Source organism: Aotus nancymaae, unplaced genomic scaffold (assembly GCF_030222135.1).
Source record: "Aotus nancymaae isolate 86718 unplaced genomic scaffold, 86718_ANA_hifiasm-v0.15.2.pri h1tg000065l, whole genome shotgun sequence".
In the NCBI taxonomy this organism is placed as follows: domain Eukaryota; kingdom Metazoa; phylum Chordata; class Mammalia; order Primates; family Aotidae; genus Aotus; species Aotus nancymaae.
The window spans coordinates 12,426,997-12,448,927 of record NW_026988480.1 but is presented as its reverse complement, the minus strand read 5'-3'; the positions used below and the strand labels follow the sequence as shown (position 1 = coordinate 12,448,927).

Genomic DNA, 21,931 nt, shown 5'->3' with positions numbered 1-21,931 from the left:
ATCTATTCAAACTGACGACATTTGGTAGCCCAGCTCAGTCTGCAGCAGGACTAGCTGCAGAGCTCATGCCTGGGCCCTTGGAAAGGACTCTGTGCTGAGAAGGAACCATTTTTGGTTTAACGCTCTGTGGTAACTGACTTTATGTTCATAATCATAGTTAAAGAAGGACCCTCACATTTGCATTTTGCATTGAGCCCTGCAAATATGTAGGGGTTGTGTCCACAGACAAGCCTGTGTGTGGAATAGAGTGGAGGACCATCTCCACTTTCACTTTTTGCTAGAAGTGAGAGGACAGCCTTTTGCCTAAGCATGGGAGGAACCCACTGACCACATGGCCATGGAAGCCTTCACTGTGGCTCCTCTCAGGTCTGCTCCAGGCATGTGAACACTTGCAGAGACAGGAATGATGTAAAACCAGCTCAACTGTCTCATAGAACTGATGTTTACAGGTTTGGTTTTTTTTTTGGATAAACATAGATGACCCTCCCTGGTCTTAAAACTTGAAACTTAAACATTTGTCTCATCTGAGTTTCTTCCTCATGAAACTGACCTTCAGGCCGGGGACTGAAACTTACCAAGTCACTGCATCCAGGCCCCACATTCATTATGAATGCTTCCTTGCCTTTCTCTAACTCCTGTTTTTCTGCCTTACCCATCATATAAAGCCCCCCAATTTTGGTCAGTTAAGGAGATGGATTTGACCCTTTTCTGCTGCAGCACTCAATTAAAGCCTTCTTCCCTTGCAGTACTTGTTGTCTCAGTGACTGGCTTTCTGTGCATGGGCATCAGGACCCAGACTAAATCCCTGGTGTTTCAGTAACAGATGCACAATGCACTTTATCTCCTTAAGGGGAAGAAGAATTTCCTTCTCATAATCTCCCTCTAAACAACAGCATTGGGCAGAATGCACAGTTCCCTGTGATAGGAGGAGTAATGGGGGTATCTGCCACAGCCATAACCCTCTGCTTATGTGGCATAAGGTAAGAAGTCTGAAGGTACCATCTCCCCAAGGTTAACCTAAGCAGAGAGTAATAAGTCTTCATATTTGTTTTGCATTCCGTAATATACAAAGGAGGTTTACAGTCATTATCAGATTTTATTGATTCATTCACTCATGAAACGCACACAAACAAACATACATACACCCCACCTACACACACCCACACATACATACATACACACATACATACCCTCCACATATGTGCACATTTTTATTCTGCAGCAAGCACAAGCCACAGAGCTGGATCCTCACCCATTGAAATAAGGGAATCTTTTCTCACCTCTTTCTTACTTGTCACTGTCTGTTTTCCTCTTTTCTCTCATGGGTGATTCATGGGCACTATTGTCCCCCAGGATCTCCACTCCCTTCCCTTCAGTTCTTACCCCAGGCTGACTCTTGTCACTGCCATCCCACTGGCAAGGCACTCACCATGTTCTCCAGCACTCATTACTCCTCTAAGGAAAGCTTGTCTCTCACACTCCTCAAGGCTGAAATTCTGCCACAGAGTTCCCTGATTTCCAGAGCACACCTTCTCTAAAACCTAAGTTCAGTAAGGCATTGCCTACTACCCCCTTGTTCAGGGAAGGCTCTCCCTCTTTAGTTTCTAGAACACAATTCCTTTCCTGGTTTTCTTTTATGTCCCTGGCACTGCCTTTCACTCTCCTTTGAAGATTCTTCTTTCTCCCACAGTGGGTGAGGCTCCCCTAGGAGTTCCTCTTTGACCTTTTTTCACTCTTTGCATTATTCCTAGGAAAGCAGTTCAACACTTCCCTGTGATTTCAATGGTCATTTGTGCAACTATAGATCTGAAGATCTGTATTTGTTCTGGCTAACGATGTAACGTGGGACAATATATGTAATCTCTTAAGCCTCAGTTTTCACATCCATCAAATGGGCAAAATAATCATCCCTACCTGATACAGTTATCACAAAGCTTGTCTTATTTCCTCATTTATTCACCAAAAGTTTTGAGTACCTCATATATGTCATGCAGGGATAAACATGACATGTTAACAGTCATTGTCATTGTAGCACCTCTATTAATGGTGTTGGGCAGACACTGTACTAATGAGCCAATGATTATTTAATACATAACAATGATAGGAGCTATGAAGAACAAAGCAAGGCAAGAATGAATGACCTGATAAATGTGAAACAATTAACACAGAGACTGACATAAAAGAAATGCTCATAAATGCTACCATAGTCCGCCCTATCACCTGCAGTGAGGGTCTTTAGTTGTTTCTAGCCTAGATGTCTCTCCTGATGTCCATAGAAACTCAAGTTTAGTACATCTAAAGCTATGTCTTTTATTCCCCACGTTGATCAATAGCACCAAAGTCTCAGCTGACCATCATTCTACCACGCTATTATCCATGTTAGATCTGCTCCTCCTCTCCAACCTTGTTACCTCGACCTGATTTCGACCTTTAACTTTTTTGGCCTGATCTACTGTGAGAGTTACCTATGTTAACCTTCTCTAGACTTTTGTCCACTCAATCCTCCACCCAACTGCTGGGACGGCATACTGGTCCCCTGCTTAAAATCATACAATGGCTTGCTATCATCTTCCATGGGTGTAGCTCAAGTTTTTTAGCCCAACCCATTACTCCAGACTCCTCCTCACTGCTTCTGCTCCAATGCACTCCCCTCCCTTCCATTTCTAACCCTCTAGACTGCAGGACACCGAAGTGTATGAAACTCTTCCTGTTCACTCAGCTGTCTTGCCTCTGAACCTGTGTCCCCCTGACACACACTGCCTTTCACCCTGCAATGCCTTCCATACACCTTTTGAACTGGCTAACTATTGCTCGGGGTCAACATCACCTCCTTTAAGCATTTCCCTGATCTCCATCCTGCCTCTACCTTATTCCATCTGAGTTGTGTTTCTCCCATAAGGGTCTCACATATCCTGCTCAAGTCTCTGTCTCTTTCACTAAAATCACCAGGTTCCTTTGGATTTTACTTTTGTGTCTGTTTTTACCAGATCCTTATTGAAAGAAAGAATGAGTTTTACTTGTTTTCCCTGGATTCTTTCAGGAGGACCCCCACTCGCATTTTCCCCACAGGCTGTGTGCTCATGTGTCCTCCACAGCCCATAATTGTCTATCATGAATTTGCCAAACTCTGGATTTGTCAGTCTTAAAAAATATCATGTGGGAAATACCAAAGGGCCAGTCTGAGTTGGAATGTATGGAAAACTTGCCTCTAACCCTTCAAGGCCATAGTTCAGCCACGGAGATAACCAATTTACATGATTAAACAGACCACTTAGCATCTCATGTTACAGCATCTGCATTTGTATTTATAATGCCTTTACATTTTTATCCAAGAATCATGGAGTAATTCTTGCATTACTTCCATGTAACAAGAGGGCCCAGTGTGAATTTTTAAAAACAAGAGAAGTCTCCAGTACAGGAAACTATCAGAACCCAGAATATTAATACCTTCACTAAATCATTAAAATCCCTTTCCACTGGGCCCCCGCAGCAGCCTAAGCAACTAGAACAAAACTTAGCATCTAGAATAAAAAACAAATGATCTCTTCCCTTTTCCTGAACCAAGTTCCCACCTCACCACCACCCATCCTTTTTCTTCTTCGGAATTCACGTCTTGGTTAACGCACCAGGATTTACACAGGGGCCCCAAGTCAAAATCTCGTCAAAGAACTTTAACTCTTTTCTATCTCCCACTCCACAAATCTCACCAGCACCCATACTCTGCCATTTTGCCTTCCTTAACTGGAGTGTCTGGCTGATGCATGTCAACAAGGGTTGCTGAATGCCTGTTCTTAAAAATTTGCACTCTCATCTCCATTACCATGGCCTTTAATATCTCACCTAAACTGCTGAAATAGTTTTCCTATTCTGGGACTCTCATTTCTCCAATAGCCTGTCATATTGCTTCCTCACTTCAAGTCCACTCAGACTTTAAAGTCCTCAATAGCTTATAATCACCTGCAGAGTAAATGGAAATCCAGTAGCATCTGCAAGAGTGTAGGGAACTTCACCCCAAAACATGGCTCCTTGCTATAAAGAGTATTTTGAGTTAAAGGCCCTTAGAAAGTAACAGACTGTAACAGCACAACAGGTTCTTCTTGCCCACTGCCCAGAAAAGCCAATGCACTTAGAACAGCAGGTTTTGCAGCAAAGAAACAGTTTAATAATTGCAAGTCCAACTAGGCAGAGAGACAGAAGACATTTCTCAAGTCTGCCTACTGGAAAACACAGAAGCTAGGGTTTTAAAGACTATTTGGCAGGCAGAGGGCTAGTGAATGGGTGCTGCTGATAGGTTAGGATGAAATAATAGAAGTATCCAAACTGTCTTTGTGCTAAGTCAGTTTGTGAATGAAAGTTACTGATTGGGAGTCAGTTTCTTGATCTGACTCACAGGTCTGACTAGAGTCATTTGGTTGCCATAATGCAAAAGTTTGAAAAATATCTCAAAGACCAGTCTTAAGTTTTGACAATACTGGTGTTACTGGAAAGGGGTCCTGATCCAGACACCAAGAGAGGATTCTTGGATCTCATGCAAGAATTTGAGTCCATAAAGTTAACGTGAGTGTGTTAAGAAAGTAAAGGAATAAAAAAATGTCTACTCCATAGGCAGAGCAGCTGCTTGGGCTCTTCAATCAAGGATACTTATTGTTACTTCTTGATTATATGAAAAACAAGGATGAATTATACATGAGTTTTCCGAGAAAGGAATAGACAATTCCTAGAACTGGGACTTCCTTCCCATTTTAGACCATATTGGGTGACTTCCTGATATTGCCATGGCATTGGTAGACTGTCATGGCACTGGTGAGAGTGTCTTTTAGCAAGCTAATGCATTATAGTTATTGTACAATGAGCAGTAAGGATGACCAGAGGTCATCCAGAGAACCAAATTCTGGAAAAATTCGATAGAGAGACACAAATATGCTCCAAATTTTGTTCACAGGAGTATAATTTACTCAATTGCCACAAGCTGTAAGTAGCTCAAAAAAGTTTCCTTGACTTTGAAAAACAAAACAAAGGATCAACATTTTAAGCAAGAAAGAAAAGTCAAAAACATTACTTCAGTCTTTTTTTTTAACAGGAAAATCATTTTATTTTTTTTTAATTTTTATTTTTAAATTTTTAATTTTTATTGCATTTTAGGTTGTGGGGTACATGTGAAGAACATGCAAGACTGTTGCATAGGTACACACATGGCAGTGTGACCTGCTGCCTTCCTCCCCATCATCTATATCTGGCATTTCTCCACATGCTATCTCTCCTCAACTCCCCACCCCCTGCTGTCCCTCCCCTATTTCCCCCCGACAGACCCCAGTGTGTGAGGCTCCCCTCTCGGTGTCCCTGTGTTCTCATTGTTCAACACCCACCTATGAGTGAGAACATGCAGTGTTTGATTTTCTGTTCTTGTGTCAGTTTGCTGAGAATGATGGTTTCCAGGTTCATCCATGTCCCTACAAAGGACATGAACTCATCGTTTATTATGGCTGCATAGTATTCCATGGTATATATGTGTGTACTTCAGTCTTTTATTAGTTCAGTTCATGCAGTCAACTCCTGTTCTGCTTGATATTCATAAACATCCCAGCTCTCCATGTGAGTCCTGAGAGTTTTTCCTCTATTCTAATGTACAGTCTCCAAAGTTATTAGAAGCCTGCATTCAACAGCACCTGTCAAAGCCCTATAGCTGATTATAAATGACATTTTGAAGAGGATTAAAACTAAATAATTGTCTGTGGATGACAAAAAGTTTTAGGACAGCTACTATTAAAGCCACAATTGACTAGCAACTTTGCTTACTTCTATGGCATACAACAATTTTAATATAACAATTATAACTATTGATACCATACACTAAGTCGTATCATGATTATAAGAGTTTCCCATAACTTTGGAACATGTATCACTAACATATTTACACAAATATAGCCCAAAGAAAACCAAATACTATTTCATATTTGACAGTGCTTTCTGTATGATTTTTATACCAAATAAGTCAATTTAGACTTTAGGAGACCTAATATCTAAAAGATTATTCATGTCAGAAAAAGACATATTTTATCATTTGGTTTTGGAAGGTTTGTCAAATGTCAAATACCAGGTAACCATAAGTCACTAATTTAGCCAAAATGATAAATCAAAACTTTTACAAAGGCATAAACTTTTCCTCATTAAGAGGGACAACTTAACTTTCCAAATAATGTGTCTCTTTTCTTTCCTTTCATTTTCCTACAGTTCATTCAAGAGGGAAGACAAAAATCTTTCATTTTCAAAAATAGTACATGAAAATCTTGTTCAAGAGAGAAAGCCAAATCTTAACCTTGCATTAATGCACTATTAATGTCAAATCTAATTCTTAATAAAACCTTATAGATAAATCTATCCAATATTAATCAGTATGACCATAAGGTAAGATTCTTCTAAACCTTTTATAATCCTTTACAACTTGTCCTTGTTGTTGTTAAAGAGAAGAACAATGTTCTAAGAAAACTCGGTTGTGCTTTTGTTCTAATGTTCAGTTTATGGAAAAACTGAATAATACCCATTTAACTTTAACCAATTTAGTCATACACACAATCTCTTTTACAATTAATTTTTCATAAACCTTCAACAACTTGTTCAAACCTTTAGATTTTGTTTTTGTTTGGTTTGGTTTGGTTTGGTTTTTTTGTTTTGTTTTTTTTTTCCTTGAGGCGAAGTCTCACTCTGTTGCCTAGGCTGGAGTGCAGTGGCACAATCTTGGCTCACTGCAAACTCCGTCTCCTGGATTCAAGTGATTCTCCTGCCTCAGCCTCCTGAGTAGCTGGGATTACAGGTGCACACCACCACACCTGGCTAATTTTTTGTATTTTTAGTAGAGACAGAGTTTCACCACGTTAGTCAGACTGGTCTCGAACTCCTGACTTTGTGATCCACCCACCTCAGCCTCCCAAAGTGCTGGAATTACAGACACAAGCCACCGCTCTTGGCCTAGATTTTTCTATATCACTGTAAACAATCCTTTAACCTTCTAAACTTAGGCAAGAAATTCATATTCCCATGCCTTCTTTTGGTAAAAGTACATTTTACTTTCCTTACACGCCTATGTGTAGAGCTGTTTCTTCAGTAGTCTCAAATACATGTTACACTGTTAACTCTTAGCAACTTTTACTTTTCATGAAAAACTTGGCTGGTAAGCGATTTTAATTATATAGCAGGCAGATAAGGTCTGATTCTTTCTAGCATAGCTAGGGGGTATGGCTAACTCCACATGTCCTCAGGCCTTAACTAGCTGTTAAGCAGGGAAGTTGAACTGTTTTCAAAAGCTAAAGAAGGTCAAAAGCTTATGACCTTAAAGCATTTAACAAACCTAATAATCTGACTTGCATAATTTGGACCAAATGTCTTAATTTTGAAGATATTTTTATTATACCAATCAATAATCCTTAGAACTATCTTTATTTTCCAAAGCTTACGAAAGACATGTGAACTAAAAGGCATTCGTTTTATTTTTCTGACAAATATTTTATTTTAGCACTTATTATTATTTTGAGATGGAGTCTCACTCTGTTGCCCAGGCTGGAGTTTAATGGCGCAATTTTGGCTCACTGCAATCTTGGCCTCCTGGGCTCAGGTGATTCTCCTGCCTCAGCCTCCTGAGTAGCTGGTATCACGCTCAGCTAATTTTGTAGTTTTAGTAAAGACATGGTTTCACCACGTTGGCCAGGTTGGTCTCAAGCTCTTGACCTCAGGTGATCCACCCACCTCAGCCTCCCAAAGTGCTGGGATTACAGGCTTGAGCCACCACACCTCGCCTAAGCACTTACTATTTTTAGGCAAATTAATTGGAGATTTTTCATGTATAAACATTCACATACATAACACACATAAATACACAGACAGAAGAAGATCCAGTAGTTGTTAAGATTTTTTATTTGCCGGTTTCTTAATTGGATTACTGGCTTCAGGGTGGAGCTCTTGGAGGAACAGGGCCAGGAAAGCATGCAGATCAATTAGCAGGGACAGCTGCAAGACAAAACAGATCCCCAAAATTAAGGATTCCATTTTTATATCAGATCCTAAATCTCAAAAAAAGAAATGCAATAGAACAAGACAGTGCCATGATTTTACCATGCATTTCGTTGCAAAATAACCCAAATCCCATTCTGTGATTAGCTGATCCCCCATGAAAGTCTTCTCTCAGTGAGAGGGTAGGAGCATCTCCATACCTTCCAGGTGGCCAAGAGTACGTTTCTCTGATCCAAATGTGCTAAGAGTCATGCATTTCCTTATAATTGCCATTAGCTATCCCCAAAAGTCGAGGGATTTCCTACGTAGTTACTACACACCAAATCTCTTTCATAATGTGAAGTAATTTCTGATATCCCCAAAAAGCAAAAACATCAGATAATACATGCAAAATAGAACAAAGCCTTAGATTTTGAGAGAGGTCTATCCACTTTCAATTCCTGAGGTTTCATGAGGAAAACAGATGTTTTTCCCAAAACAGGGTCTATGGCACCTCCTCTGTTTTTTCCAAGGAGTTCCAGGCTGTTAGAACTTGAATAGCTGCTTTTAATTAAGCCGACTTTTAACCACAGTGCTCTTTTAAAAAAAAAAAAAAAAAAAACGTATTTTAGGTTTCTTGTTACCCAATTTTAGTCAGACCAAAAGGTCAATATTTCTGGCTTTTAAATTTTACCAAAAGTAACCACCTAGGTGCTCAAAGAAAGGAAAATTCAAGATGGTTCATGGATGAGAAGAGAATTAACAAATGGTGGAGATCACAACAGTTATCAACCAGAAAGTACTCATTCCCTAAGTCAGGAACTGAACTCTGAACCCAGGCCACCATTGTGAAAAGATAAGAAAGACAAAGGAGAGAAAGGGAGAAAAGCACTCTCAGGGAGGCCAGAGAAAGGCCCACCCATTGCAGCGACATTGTAAAGTTCAGGTGGCTGCTCATAGGGGATATTTTCCAGCAGTGTCATCAGTTTTCTTTTGGAAAGAAAAAAGCTCCCCATGCCCTATGTTCCTGTACGTGCCTGATCCTATCACCCACAGCCATCAGCAAAGAGTACAAGGCAGATTAATCCAAAGAATATTGGTTAACACCCCCTAAGTTGGACCTATAACCCAATCTCATCTTCTACCCAGGTAAATGCACCCCACTTACCCAAAGTTGGCCAATTGGGGCATGCAGACAATTTTCCTTTGGGTCAGGGGTCTCTTTAGTACCATCCCTTCATGGTCACGGGAAAGAAGTTGCTGGAAAGGGATTCCGATCCAGACCCCAAGAGAGGGTTCTTGGATCTGGCACAAGAAAGAATTCTGGGTGAGTTCCTAAAGTGAAGTCAAGTTTATTAAGAAGCCTACTCCATAGACAGAGCTGCAGTTTGGGCCGCTTGACTAAAGATACTTATTGTTATTACTAGATTATATGCAAAACAAGGGGTGGATTATTCATGAGTTTCCCCAGAAAAGGGTGGGCAATTCCCAGAACTGAGAGTTCCATGTTAGACCATAGAGGGTAGCTGTTTGACATTACCATGACACCTGTAAATTGTCATATCGCTGGACAGAGTGTCTTTTAGCATGCTAATACATTATCTTTAGTGTATAATGAGCAGTGAGGACAACCAGACTTCACTCTCACCATCTTGGTTTTGGTGGGTTTTGGCCAGCTTCTTTAGCACAGACTGTTTTATCAGCAAGGTGTTTATGACCTATATATTGTACTGACCTCTTATCTTATCCTGTGACTTAGAATACCTCACCTCCTGTGAATGCAGCCCAGCAGATCTCATCCTTATTTTACCCATCATCTATTCAAGATGGAGTTCTCTGGTTCAAACGCCTCTGACAGTGATGTCATCTAGAGAAGCAATTGAGGAAGTTACAAATCTTGTGACCTCCAACTGCATGGCTCTTAAACAGTAAGTGATTCTAGAAACAATGTCTGGTTATCTTTAAAGTACACCTACATCTTGGCAGAATTCAGGCCCCTCCCAAATCCTAAATTTGTGGACTTCCATTAGTCTTACAAGGATGGTTTTTATCCCCAAGCAAGGAGAGGATTTGTTTTGGGAAGTGACTGTTATCATCTATGTTTTAAAGTTAATGAAAGCAGTGAATTTGTGTTAGAAGCAAGATGGAGTTAGCTATGTCATATTTCACTCGAGGTCATTATTTTTTTTTATTTTTTATTTTTGCAAAGGTAGAATTTCCCCCATCTACATAAAGTCCCAAAGTACCCCCCAAGGAGAAGAATTATTTTTCTTTTTCTTTCCTGATTTCTCATCTGACCAAGAATGTAACCACACTTGAACAGTCCCTTTCACAAGATAATGTCTGGCTGTCAGGCTCATTCAATTTCCAAAGTAAACTATTTACAAATTAATATCCATTCTCTGATCCATTTATCCTCCCTAGTAATCATTTATTGTCCCTCAGTAGAATTACATATGTTTCCCAACTCCCTGAATCAGTGATATAAGTATCTGGGCCCCAGTGGAATTTTCGGTAATCACTCTATAATTTTCCCCTCAGCAGACTAATAACTCCATATCCCTTTCCCCTTATTAATCTGCCTTTTGCCAGATGATTTTTCAGCAAACTTTCAGCAGGCAAAAGGGAAACCCCAACACATCATCTGTTAAGTTTTGTTCTCTGACCCCTGAACACCTTTCCACCCTCATCTCGTCTTATGCCCCCAAACACAGTCTCTATTACAGCCAAATATGGCTTTCTCAGAAAGCCAGGGTTCTCCATGTCTCCTTACCTTCCCACTTGCTGTTTTTTCCTCCTTGTATGCCCCACCCCCAGCTGTGTGCCCTTCCTGGAGAACTCCTGTTCTTTTCTCAAAACTTTGTTCAAACATTTTGTGGGATTATCATGATATTCTTTTCCCTCTTCTGTGCTGTTTCATCTGCAGTCTCTCAACAGAAGGTAACTGTGGTGTTGTCAGAGGAATGTCTTCTAATTCTATTAGTAATCTTGTTACAGGAAAGGGGTCCCAATCCAGACCCCAAGAGAGGGTTCTTGGATCTTATGCAAGAAAGAATTAAGGGTGAGTCTGCAGTACAAAGTTAAAGCAAGTTTATTAAAAAAGTAAAGTGATGAAAGGACAGCTACTCTATAGACAGAGTAGGATGTTCCCGAAAGTAAGAGGAGGAAGGCATCCACCCTAAATACAATGTTTGTATATGTGGGGAGATGTGCTCTGCTACGAGGGCTTGCGATAAAGAATTACCTGTCTTAATAACTATATTTTCTAAGAATCAATATCATTATCTTTAAAGCAAAATTAGGAATGCCTTTGTTGTCCAGATATTGGGATATCTGGACACTCTCAAGTCTGGGTCTCTTTGGTAAACATTATTAATTTGTTCCATTAACCATAAACATCTAGAGGCTAGGAATGCCTCACTTTTTCAGAATGCAGCCCAGCAAGTCTCAGTCTCATTTTCCTAGTCCTCATTCAAAATGGAGTCACTCTGGTACAAACACCTCTAACAATCTCACTATCTTACATTTGCTTATGTATTTGCAGCAGCCACTAGACCAGAAGCTCCTAGCAACCAGAGCTGGTATCTTTCTCATTTTCTATTCTAAGTATTGACACCAGTATCTGACACATAGTCAGCACTTGATAAATGTTTTCCAATAAATAATCAAATGGTAAGAGTTAGCAAAGCAAAGCATCCAGCCATCTAATATCCCAGAAAAATTTTTTTCTTTTTCTAAAGACAAAATGTATAGTTTAGAAGAAAGGAGAAGTTATCGCTTCTTATTGCCAAAATGATCAGGAGTTTATAAAAATGCCCGTAGAATTTATGATGTATACAGTGCAAGGGAGGGACATTGATTACCAGGTAATAACCTCAAAAAGAGAGATTCTCAAGAGCTCTTTTGAGGACTTATAGAACTTCCAAAGTTAAGAAAAGGTACTACAGAGAACATGAAGAAAGTCTCCAGGGGCTAAGGACAGAGAAGTTATTTGGAGTAAAATATGAAGGGCTCCTTTCAATGGAGGTCACTGGTGAGAAAGTGAAACACTGGCAATGAAAATAAGAGCAATAAAGAAGCAGGAGGTGGGAAAAAGCACCAGGAAAAGAAAAGAAGTTTAGTTGTGACATGGGAAAAGATATAAATAATCATGTGAATGGGCAATTATCATCCTAAGATTTTCTTCTTTAAAAATATTTTTAAAACAATGAGACAGGTAGTAACGAGATTTTTAAATGGAATCAGGAATTTCCAGTCACATATTTAATTCTTTGATCAGGTTAAAGGAAATTTTCTAAGATGTGAACGCCACATTTGTCTAAATACTTTATTGTCATGGGGAAAGCCAGGTTGAATTGAGAAGAAAGGGCACACAAGACGTGTTACAGGAAAGGGGTCCCAATCCAGACTGCAAAAGAGGGTTCTTGGATCTTGCACTAAAAAGAATTCAGGGTGAGTCCACAGTGCAAAGTGAAAGTAAGTTTATTAAGAAAGTAAAGGAATGAAAAAATGGCTTCTCCATAGACAGAGCAGCCCTGAGGGCTAATGGTTGCTCATTTTTATGGTCATTTCTATTTCTTCATGATAGGCTAAACAAGGGATTATTCAGTCCTCCTTTTTTAAAACAATATAGGGTAAATTCCTGATGTTGCCATGGCATTTGTAAACTATCATGGCACTGGAGGGAGTGTAGCAGTGTGGACGACCAGAGGTCATTCTCATCACCATTTTGGTTTTGGTGGGTTTTGGCCAGCTCCTTTACTGCAAACTGTTTTATTAGCAAGGTCTTTATAACCTGTGTTTAGTGCTGATCTCCTGTCTCTTCTTGTGACTTAGAAGGCCTTAACTGTCTGGGAATGCAGCCTAGTAGGTTTCAGCCTCATTTTACCCAGCTCCTGTTTAAGATGGAGCTGCTCTGGTTTGCATGCCTCTGACATTTCCCCCCATCTCTTTTATAAGAGGATCCTTACTCCTAAGGGTTGCAGAGATACAAAGATCCATCTTCTGTAAATTCTTCAGGCTTAATAGGGGCAATGATATTCCTGCCTGCCTATGAGGGTCTCTTGCATTCAGGAAGGACAGGAGCTCAATCAGAAAGCATCAGTGTGGTAAGGTCCATTCATAACTCTTGAGTTTTGACAAAAGGTGATATTTGGAAGATTAATAAGTGTTTAATTTAAGAAAATATTCAGCAAACTTGTCTTGCCTTCCTACACAAATAACTGGTTCATTCACAGGAATAAGCAGTGTTATACTAAATTGAAGAAACAAACTTAAAAACAACTAATGAGACTAGAATTAAATAACAAGCATACCACAGTTATTGAAACATAATATTTCTCTCTCCAGTTTCCCATTTTTGCTAAAGACAAATTATGGTAAGACTGATTTGCTTTATTATATTTGGCCTGATTATTTGTATAAAGTGTAGCAAGAATAATTATTTTTCACATAGGCTCTTTTTAAATGGGCTTTGATAGAGCTATGTCTTATAGAAGGAATCTTAGATAAGACTTTTTAAAGCCAAGTTGAGCCATGGTTTATACCCTTAAATACCTAGGAGTTGAGTAAATTCCTTTTCTCTTGGGGTCTCAAGATAACTTGGGGATTCTGGACCTGTCAGAAAGTCACATTATTTACTTATCATGGGTCAGAAACCCTGTACAGGGACTATTGCAGACAAGGTCTGAGGTCAATTCTCCAAGGGGCTTTCATGGACTTTATAAGTCAAGTTTAATTCCTTAAAAGAAAGCACACCATTCCAGTTAAAGCCTGGTTAAAATACCAATTTCTCCAATTGTGTTCTGTTACAAAAGAAAACAAACTCTTATTGCACTTATGCAAATAACTATATTGCCATAAATTAAGAATACTTAAAAATAGTTTCCAAATTTTGGAGTAATCGGTTAGAGAGAAACAAATATGCTCCAAATTTTGTTCAAAGGAGTATACTTTACTCAATTGCTAAAAGCTCTAAATAGCTCAAAGGAAGTTTTCTTGACTCTGAAAAACAAAACAAAGCATCAGCAGCATTTTAAGTAAAGTTGCAAAGATTACTTCAGTTTTCAATTGGTTCAGTTAATTCAGTTAACTCCTGTTATATTTGGTATCCATGAACACTCCACGTCTTCACGAGAGTTCTGAAAGTTATTTCCTCTATTCTAATGTTACAATTTCCAAAGTTATTAGAAACCTGCATTTAAGAATACCTGCTAGAGTTCTATAAACAACTTCCAAAGAGAATTAAAACAAGACAACAATTGTGTATGGATGATAAAGTTTTAGAACAGCCACTATTTTTTTTTATTGCTTTTTAGGTTTTGGGGTACATGTGAAGAACATGCAAGATTGTTGCATAGGTGCATATGTGGCAGTGTGATTTGCTGCCTTTGTCCCCTTCACCTATATGTGGCATTTCTCCCCATGCTATCTATCCCCAACTCCCCACCCACCGCTGTCCCTCCCCTATTTCCCCCCAACAGACCCTAGTGTGTAGTGCTCCCCTCCCTGTGTCCATGTGTTCTCATTGTTCAACACCCGCCTATGAGTGAGAACATGTGGTGTTTGATTTTGTGTAGAACAGCCACTATTAAAGCCACAATTGATAAGGAAATTTGGTTACTTCTGTGGCACACAAAATTTTAGATAGCAATTATAATTATTAATAACATACACTAAGTCATTAGAATTATAGGAGTTTTCTATAACTTTAAAACATACACCAATATCACATTTATGAAAATATAGTCCAAAGAAAGCAGAACATCATTTCACAATTGATAATGCTTCCTATATGATCTTCATACAAAGAAAGCCAAATTTCACCTTTACATTAATGTATTATTAATGTTAAATCCAAGTTTTAACAAAACCTTATAGACATATTTACCCAATTTTAATCTTTAACCATAAGATTCTTATAAACCTTTTATAACCCTTTACATTTTTGTGTGTGTGAAAGAGCAGATCAGTGCTCTAAGAAAAACCTGTTGTGCTCTTATTCCAATCTATAATTTACAGAAAAAAAACTTAATAATACTTCTTTAACTTTAGCCAATATGTTCACACACAGAATCTCTTACAATTAATTTTTATAAACCTTACACAACTTGTTTAAACCTTTAGATATTTTTTCTTACTTAAAACAATCCTTTAGGCCGGGTGCTCACGCCTGTAATCCCAGCACTTTGGGAGGCCGAGGCGGGTGGATCACGAGGTCAAGAGATCAAGACCATCCTGGTCAACATGGTGAAACCCCGTCTCTACTAAAAATACAAAAAATTAACTGGGCATGGTGGTGCATGCCTATAATCCCACCTACGCAGGAGGCTGAGGCAGGAGAATTGCCTGAACCCAGGAGGTGGAGGTTGCGGTGAGCTGAGATTGTGCCGTTGCACTCCAGCCTGGGTAACAAGTGAAACTCCGTCTCAAAAAAAAACAAAAAAACAAAAAAAACAAAAAAAAAAACAATCCTTTAACACTTTAGGCCTAAAAAATTCCACATTCCCATGACTTCTTATAATCTTTCACCAAAACCACATTTTACTTTATTTACACACCTTGCATGCAAAATTGTTTCTTTAGTAGTTTCACTTATATGTTATAATGTTAACCCTTAGCACCTTTTATGTTTGGTGAAAACCTCAGTAAGTTTGAGATTTTAATGATGTGCTAGGTGTAGAGCCTAGCCTAGGACACACCAGACAGTAGAGCAGATAAGAGCTGATTCTCCAGCATAAATAGGGTGTTTGGTTAACACCACATGTCCCCAGGTCTTACCTAGCTGTAAAGCAGGCAAGTTGTACAGTAAGGGTCAGAGTGGCATTTTATGAAGCATTTAGGAGGCTTAACAATTTTTGAATTGTATAACATGTCTTGCATAAATTTCCTTTTACAAATCCTTTCATAACTTACAGACCATCTGAGACATTTTTGGACTTTCTGATTTGCCCTAAGCATCCCTTCTTTTAAATAATCAGTCATTTTACTTTAGGACAAGAATGTGTCATACAAGTCCCTTTGTTATATGAAATCTCTTTCTTCATAATCTTCTTTGTATAGGGGGCATGGCTAATTCCACATATCCCCAGGCCTTATCTAGAATCTAATGGCTTTAAGATAGATAATTTTTTTCTTAAAGTTAAAGAAGCCGTTTATGACATTAAAGCATTTAGGAAACTTAATATTTTACCTGCATAATTTAGACTAAATATTTTTATCAATAATTTTGAAGCTGTTTTTATTTCCCAAAGATCACTAAAGTTACATGAACTAAAAGTCATTACAGTTTTTATTTTGCCTGCAAAATATTTAAGTGATTATTTTTGTGTAAGCCAATTAATTAGAGCTCTTTTATATAAACATCACACACAACACATTTATAGCTACACATAAAGACAGGAAGATCATTACAGTAATTGTCAGATTTCTCATTTGCCAGTTTTTAATTTTTTTCATTGGATTACTGGCTTTAGGGTGGAGTCCTTGGAAAAACAGGGCCAGGAAAGGAGTCTCTGGTGCCTCCTGTTTTCCCCAAGGAGTCCAGGATGTAAGAGCTTGAATATCTGTTTTTAATTAAACTCATGCTAACCATAGCACTCTTTAATAAAGTTCTTTTATAATTTCTTATGCCAAACAGCCAATATTTCTGGCTTTTGACTTTACCAAAGGTAACCTCCCTCATGCTTAGAGAAAGGAAAATTTAAGACAATCCAAAGAGGAGAAGAGAATAGACAAGGTCACAGAGATATTAAACCAGAAGTAACGTAATTCCTAGGTGGGGAATCAAACCCAGACTGCCAATGTGAAAGTACAAAACCTTAGCTACTGAGCTACAGCACAGGGCAATCTTCATTTCCTTTCCCAGAAGGAGTCTAGAGTAATTAATTTTGAGCTTGCAATGACTTCTAACTATTTAATATGATTTTTAGAGTTAAGTATGACATGAACCCAAAATTCCTGTTCCCTGGAAGGTGGAGACCCAGAGAAAGTACTGCCATGTGGTTAAAAGGTCAAATTCCCAAGGACATAAAACAAGGTGGAGACTTCATCTAGTTTATGTTTGTTTCATGGACCAGCAGCCAAGTTTGTTGCTGAACAGCTTGCTGGGTCATCTTGCAAAGCAGGCTTATAGGAGTTCTAAGCCCGTGTTTTATTCTTAAGTACCCCTTGACACAGAAACACAAATTCATAGCACAAAACACAGCAACTTAAGACTAGCTTTAGAATTCTTTTTTTCATTAATCCAAACTTTACCGAGAAGATAAACACTGACTTTTTTTTTTTTTTTTAACCATTCATTTAACCATTTGCAAACAGAGAGGGAAACCAGAAATTTAACTAGTAAGAAATTCTTACACTTTTGCTGGCATGCCAGGCTTCTGGGTTCCCTTTCCGTGAGTGGCCTTAGTGATGTGGCTTGCAGCATCATTGCCCTGAGGACCAAGCCACATCATAAAGGAAAAATTGTTTTTTCATTCTGGCCAGAGCAAAATATGTGTGATAAAACACATTTTCCACTCTGCTTAGTACCCAATATCAAGCCAGCAAAGCTTACATTTGCCCCCAGATGGGCCCTGTCATCTTTAACCCAACCTCTGACTTGGAGTTTCAACACATGGCTTCTGGGAAAGAAGGTTGCCCCGAGTAACAGAAAAGATAGGAAAGGGGAAGTGGCGAAGGAAAGTACTTCCTGTGGCAAGGTGGGGAAGGTGAAGAGCTTAAGGAGGCCAGAGAAAAGATCCACTCATTGAAGCTGACTGAAAAGTTCAGGCAGCTGCTTGTCAGTAGCAAAGGAATCTTTTCCAGCAGTCCCATTGGCTCTCAAGTTTCCCTTCAAGGGAGAAAAAAGCTCCCCATGTCCCACAATCCTGTACATGCCTAACCCTGTCACCCACAGCCATCAGCAAAGAGCGCAAGGAAGATTAATCCAAAGAGAATATCAGTTAACCTCCCAATAGTGCCAAACCTATTCTTAGCCAAGGGGGACTTTACCTGAGAGGGGCCTCTAACTCCCTAAATCTTAGAAGGGACTCTAACCGTCCTAAGTTGGGCCTCTAACCCAAGGTCGGTCAAGTGTCCTTGCCTTTTATTAAGAGGGGCCTCTAACCCATTCTGTCTTAGGAGAGACTCTAAGTCCTCTAATTTGGGCCTCTAACCCAATCCCATCCTTTACCTGGGTACCCTACCACTTACCCAAAGTCATTCAATCAATGCTGCAGTCTATTTCCTTTGGGTCAGGGAGATTCCTCAGTATTGTTCCTTTTGTGGTTCACAAGAAAGATGTTATTGGACTCCACCACTTATCCACAGTTAGCCTTTGGGTTGGGGTTTCCCACAGTATAGTCCCTTCTGTGGTCACCAGAAAGATGTTACAAGAAAAGGGTCCTGATCCGGATGCCAAGAGAGAATTCTTGGATCTTGTGCAAGAAAGAATTCAGGGCAACTCCATGGTGCAAAGTGAAAGCAAGTTTATTAAGAAAGTAAAGGAATTAAACAATGGCTACTCCATAGACAGAGAAGCCCCAAGGGCTGATTGTTTCCCATTTTTATGATTATTTCTTCATGATATGCTAAACAATGAGTGGATTATTCAGGCCTCCCCTTTTTAGACAATATAGGATAACTTTCTAACTTTGCCACGACATTTATAAACTGTCCTGGTGCTGGTGGGAGTGTAGCAGTGAGGATGACCAGTGGTCACTCTTACCACCATTTTGATTTTAGTGGGTTTTGGCCAGCTCCTTTACTGCAAACTGTTTTATCAGCAAGGTCTTTATGACCTGTATTTTGTGCTGACCTCCTGTCTCTTCCTGTGACTTAGAATAACTTAACTGTCTGGGAATGCGGCCTAGTAGGTTTCAGCCTCATTTTACCCAGCTCCTGTGTAAGATGGAGTTGCTCTGGTTCACATGCCTCTGACAGACTGATCTTGACAAGTCACAGAACTCTAGATGAAATTTCATAAAATGCAGCCAGTAGACTTCCTGGTTTTTAAAGATATCACTAAGAGAGAATCATACTGGGTATCCAACTAGCTATACTTTCAATATACACAAACAACCCTTTCTCAGAACACCGACCTTCTTCCAGAAGATCTGCTTAGGAACGTGCTCCTAGGCCCTCTGAATGTGGGTTCAGGGAGCCAGAACCCACATTCTCCTTTGACAAATAGTTTTTTTTTTTTTTTTTTTTTGAGTCCGTTTTGCAGGAAATGGAGTTGTCCTCCCTTGAAGAACCATTGTGACCCATTCAAACTCTGATCTGCTGCATCACTGTGTTTGAAAAACTGTTAACACCAGAAGCCAGGATCTCTTCTTTTCCTTACCTTCACTATACACTAAGCAATTACTGCAAGACCAACAGTGGCATCTCAAAGGTAGCAGGAAATTGCATCAGACCAGGCAGGATCAATTATATTCAAGAATGATACTAAATCATAGCTGCAGAAGAAAGGACAACAGAAAATAGGCTAGTAGATTTTTCAGATTCTCCACCTACCTCTCCAGGAGGTACTTAGAAGCAACACTGGATCTTTTCAACTAAGACTTCTGTAGACTGGGTTTTGATAAATTTGAAGAGCGAATATGAGAAAGCTCTGAGATATTTAGTGAGCTTCCTGATATGACCATATATTTACAGCTCCAAACTGTTTAATTAGAGGATATCACCAAGGAATAGTTCTCAAAGCCGTAGAATCGTAACTCTCATATAAATGTAAAATGAACATATGTCAGACTTTCAGTTAACCTATAAATTAATAATGGAACCAGTAAGATGTTAAAACTGCTTCAAGCGAGAATGTGATTTATAAAGCCTTATATTTCTACTGGACAAATTCATTTGATTTTTTTTGTTTTTTTTTTTGAGACGGAGTTTCGCTCTTGTTACCCAGGCTGGAGTGCAATGGCGCGATCTCGGCTCACCGCAACCTCCGCCTCCTGGGTTCAGGCAATTCTTCTGCCTCAGCCTCCTGAGTAGCTGGGATTACAGGCACATGCCACCATGCTCAGCTAATTTTTTGTGTTTTTAGTAGAGATGGGGTTTCACCATGTTGACCAGGATGGTCTCGATTTCTTGATCTCGTGATCCACCCAATTCATTTGAATAGCTATGAGCAGGAATCATTTGCATTGCTGTGGACAGGAATTCTTTCCATTATGATCAATCTTCTAGGTGTTAACTTCTCCCCTACAATATTTGCTAATAGTTAAGTGAAAGGTGATCATTATAATAAAATGAGATAATTCCCAGAGGAGGGTCCACTAGGCAATACTTGACATTCCATTGAAAGGCACCCAGGAATCCTTTTTTTTTTTTCCATTTCCACATCTTTAGCATTAAAAAATAAAAGTTCTAAAATCAGACATGATAACTATTTTTCTCTCCTCAACTGTCCAGCTGCTCCTAAGTTATAAGATGCTCATCATTGTTAGGGAATTTTTAGACAAGAGAGCTAAAACAGTAAAATATACAAAGAAATAAATGTAGAGAAAAATTGTGAAAGACTTTAAAATGAACCAAAAAACTACTGGAGTCCTGTCTAATGGACCCACCCAGATTATTTTTACTTTTTTATTTTCATTTTTGGTCTTTGGGCTATTTTAAAATTCTTTATATTTGCGGAAAATAAGTAATAATGCAAATTATCTTTGTTTCTAGAAATCCATATTTATTGTGTCCAATAGAATGCAATTGATTACTACTCTGTGGATAGACCTATTTTCCATCTAATTGCAAATTAATTTAAGCATTTTGTATTTGCCTATGTGTGTATTGCGTTAATGTGTTAACATCTGTGTATCACATATGTAACTGTTAGTAGCTTTGAACTGATAGGAGAGGGCAAAAATATTGTTTTTTATCTTTGTGGAATATTTATATGTTGACAGAAAAAAACCAAACTCTGTAAAGTGGTAAAAGAGCTTTATTCTGAGCCAATATTAGTGACCATGGCCTTGGAAATAGTCTCAAGAGATCCTAAGTGTGCCCAAGATGGTCAGATTACAGTTTGGTTTTATATATTTTAAGTAGACAGGAATTGTGGGTAAAATTGTTAATCAATACGTGGAAGGTGTACATTTGTTCAGCCTAAACAGGCAGGATATCTTGAAGTTGGGGCTTCCAGGTTGATTGCATTCCAGGTTGAAGTTTAGGCTATCCAGCCTTAACAGGCAGGGTATCTTGAAGTTGGGGCTTCCCAAGTTGGGGCTTCCAGAACACGGTTCTGCTCTGTGTTCCCACCCATATTTCATGTTGAATTGTAATCCTCATATGTTGAAGAAGGGGCCTGGTGGGAGGTGATTGAATCATGAGGGTGAACTTCCTCCTTGCTGTTCTCATGATGGTTGTTTAAAAATGTGTAGCATTCTCTCTCTCTCTCCTGTTCCACCATGCTAAGATCTGCTTGCTTCCCCTTCACCTTCCACCATGACTGCAAGTTTCCTGAGACACCCCCCAGACATGCTTCCTATTCAGCTTGTAGAACTGTGAGTCAATTAAACCTCTTTTCTTAGTATGTTATCCAATCTCAGGTAGCTCTTTGTAGCAATATGAGAACAGACTAATACACAGGTCTTAGGTGGCTTCAAACATTTTATGGTTGTCAATTGACTGAAAGATTAAGCTTTGTCTAAAGGCTGAAGCCAATAGAAAGGAGTGTTTGAGTTAAGATAAGGGGGTTGTGAAGGCCAAGGTTCTGGTTACGTAAATGAAACCTCTAAGTAGTGACTTTAGAGAGAATAAATAATGGCAAATATTTCTGTCCGAACGTTAAAAGGTGTTAGACTCTTAGTTAATCTCTCCTAAATCCAGGAAAGTCCTGGCTACATTAATGGAGATTCTCTACAGATGCAAATTTCCTTCATGAAAGTTGGCCTTGCAGGGCCATTTCAAAACACGTCGAATAAATATATTTGAGATAAAATATTTGTATTTCCTTCAGAGTCTG

The 21,931-nt window shown here is 39.1% G+C and overlaps 1 long non-coding RNA gene across 2 annotated transcripts in view; it reads left to right on the top strand.

Moving 5' to 3' along the window:
- LOC105731641 (uncharacterized) overlaps positions 1 to 21,931 on the top strand; it is a 130,414-nt gene that overhangs the window by 15,325 nt on the left and 93,158 nt on the right. For both annotated transcript variants that reach the window (XR_001110796.3, XR_001110798.3), the window contains exon 5: positions 9,743 to 9,911. This is a non-coding gene — a long non-coding RNA (uncharacterized LOC105731641). The remainder of the gene's footprint in view (positions 1 to 9,742; positions 9,912 to 21,931) is intronic.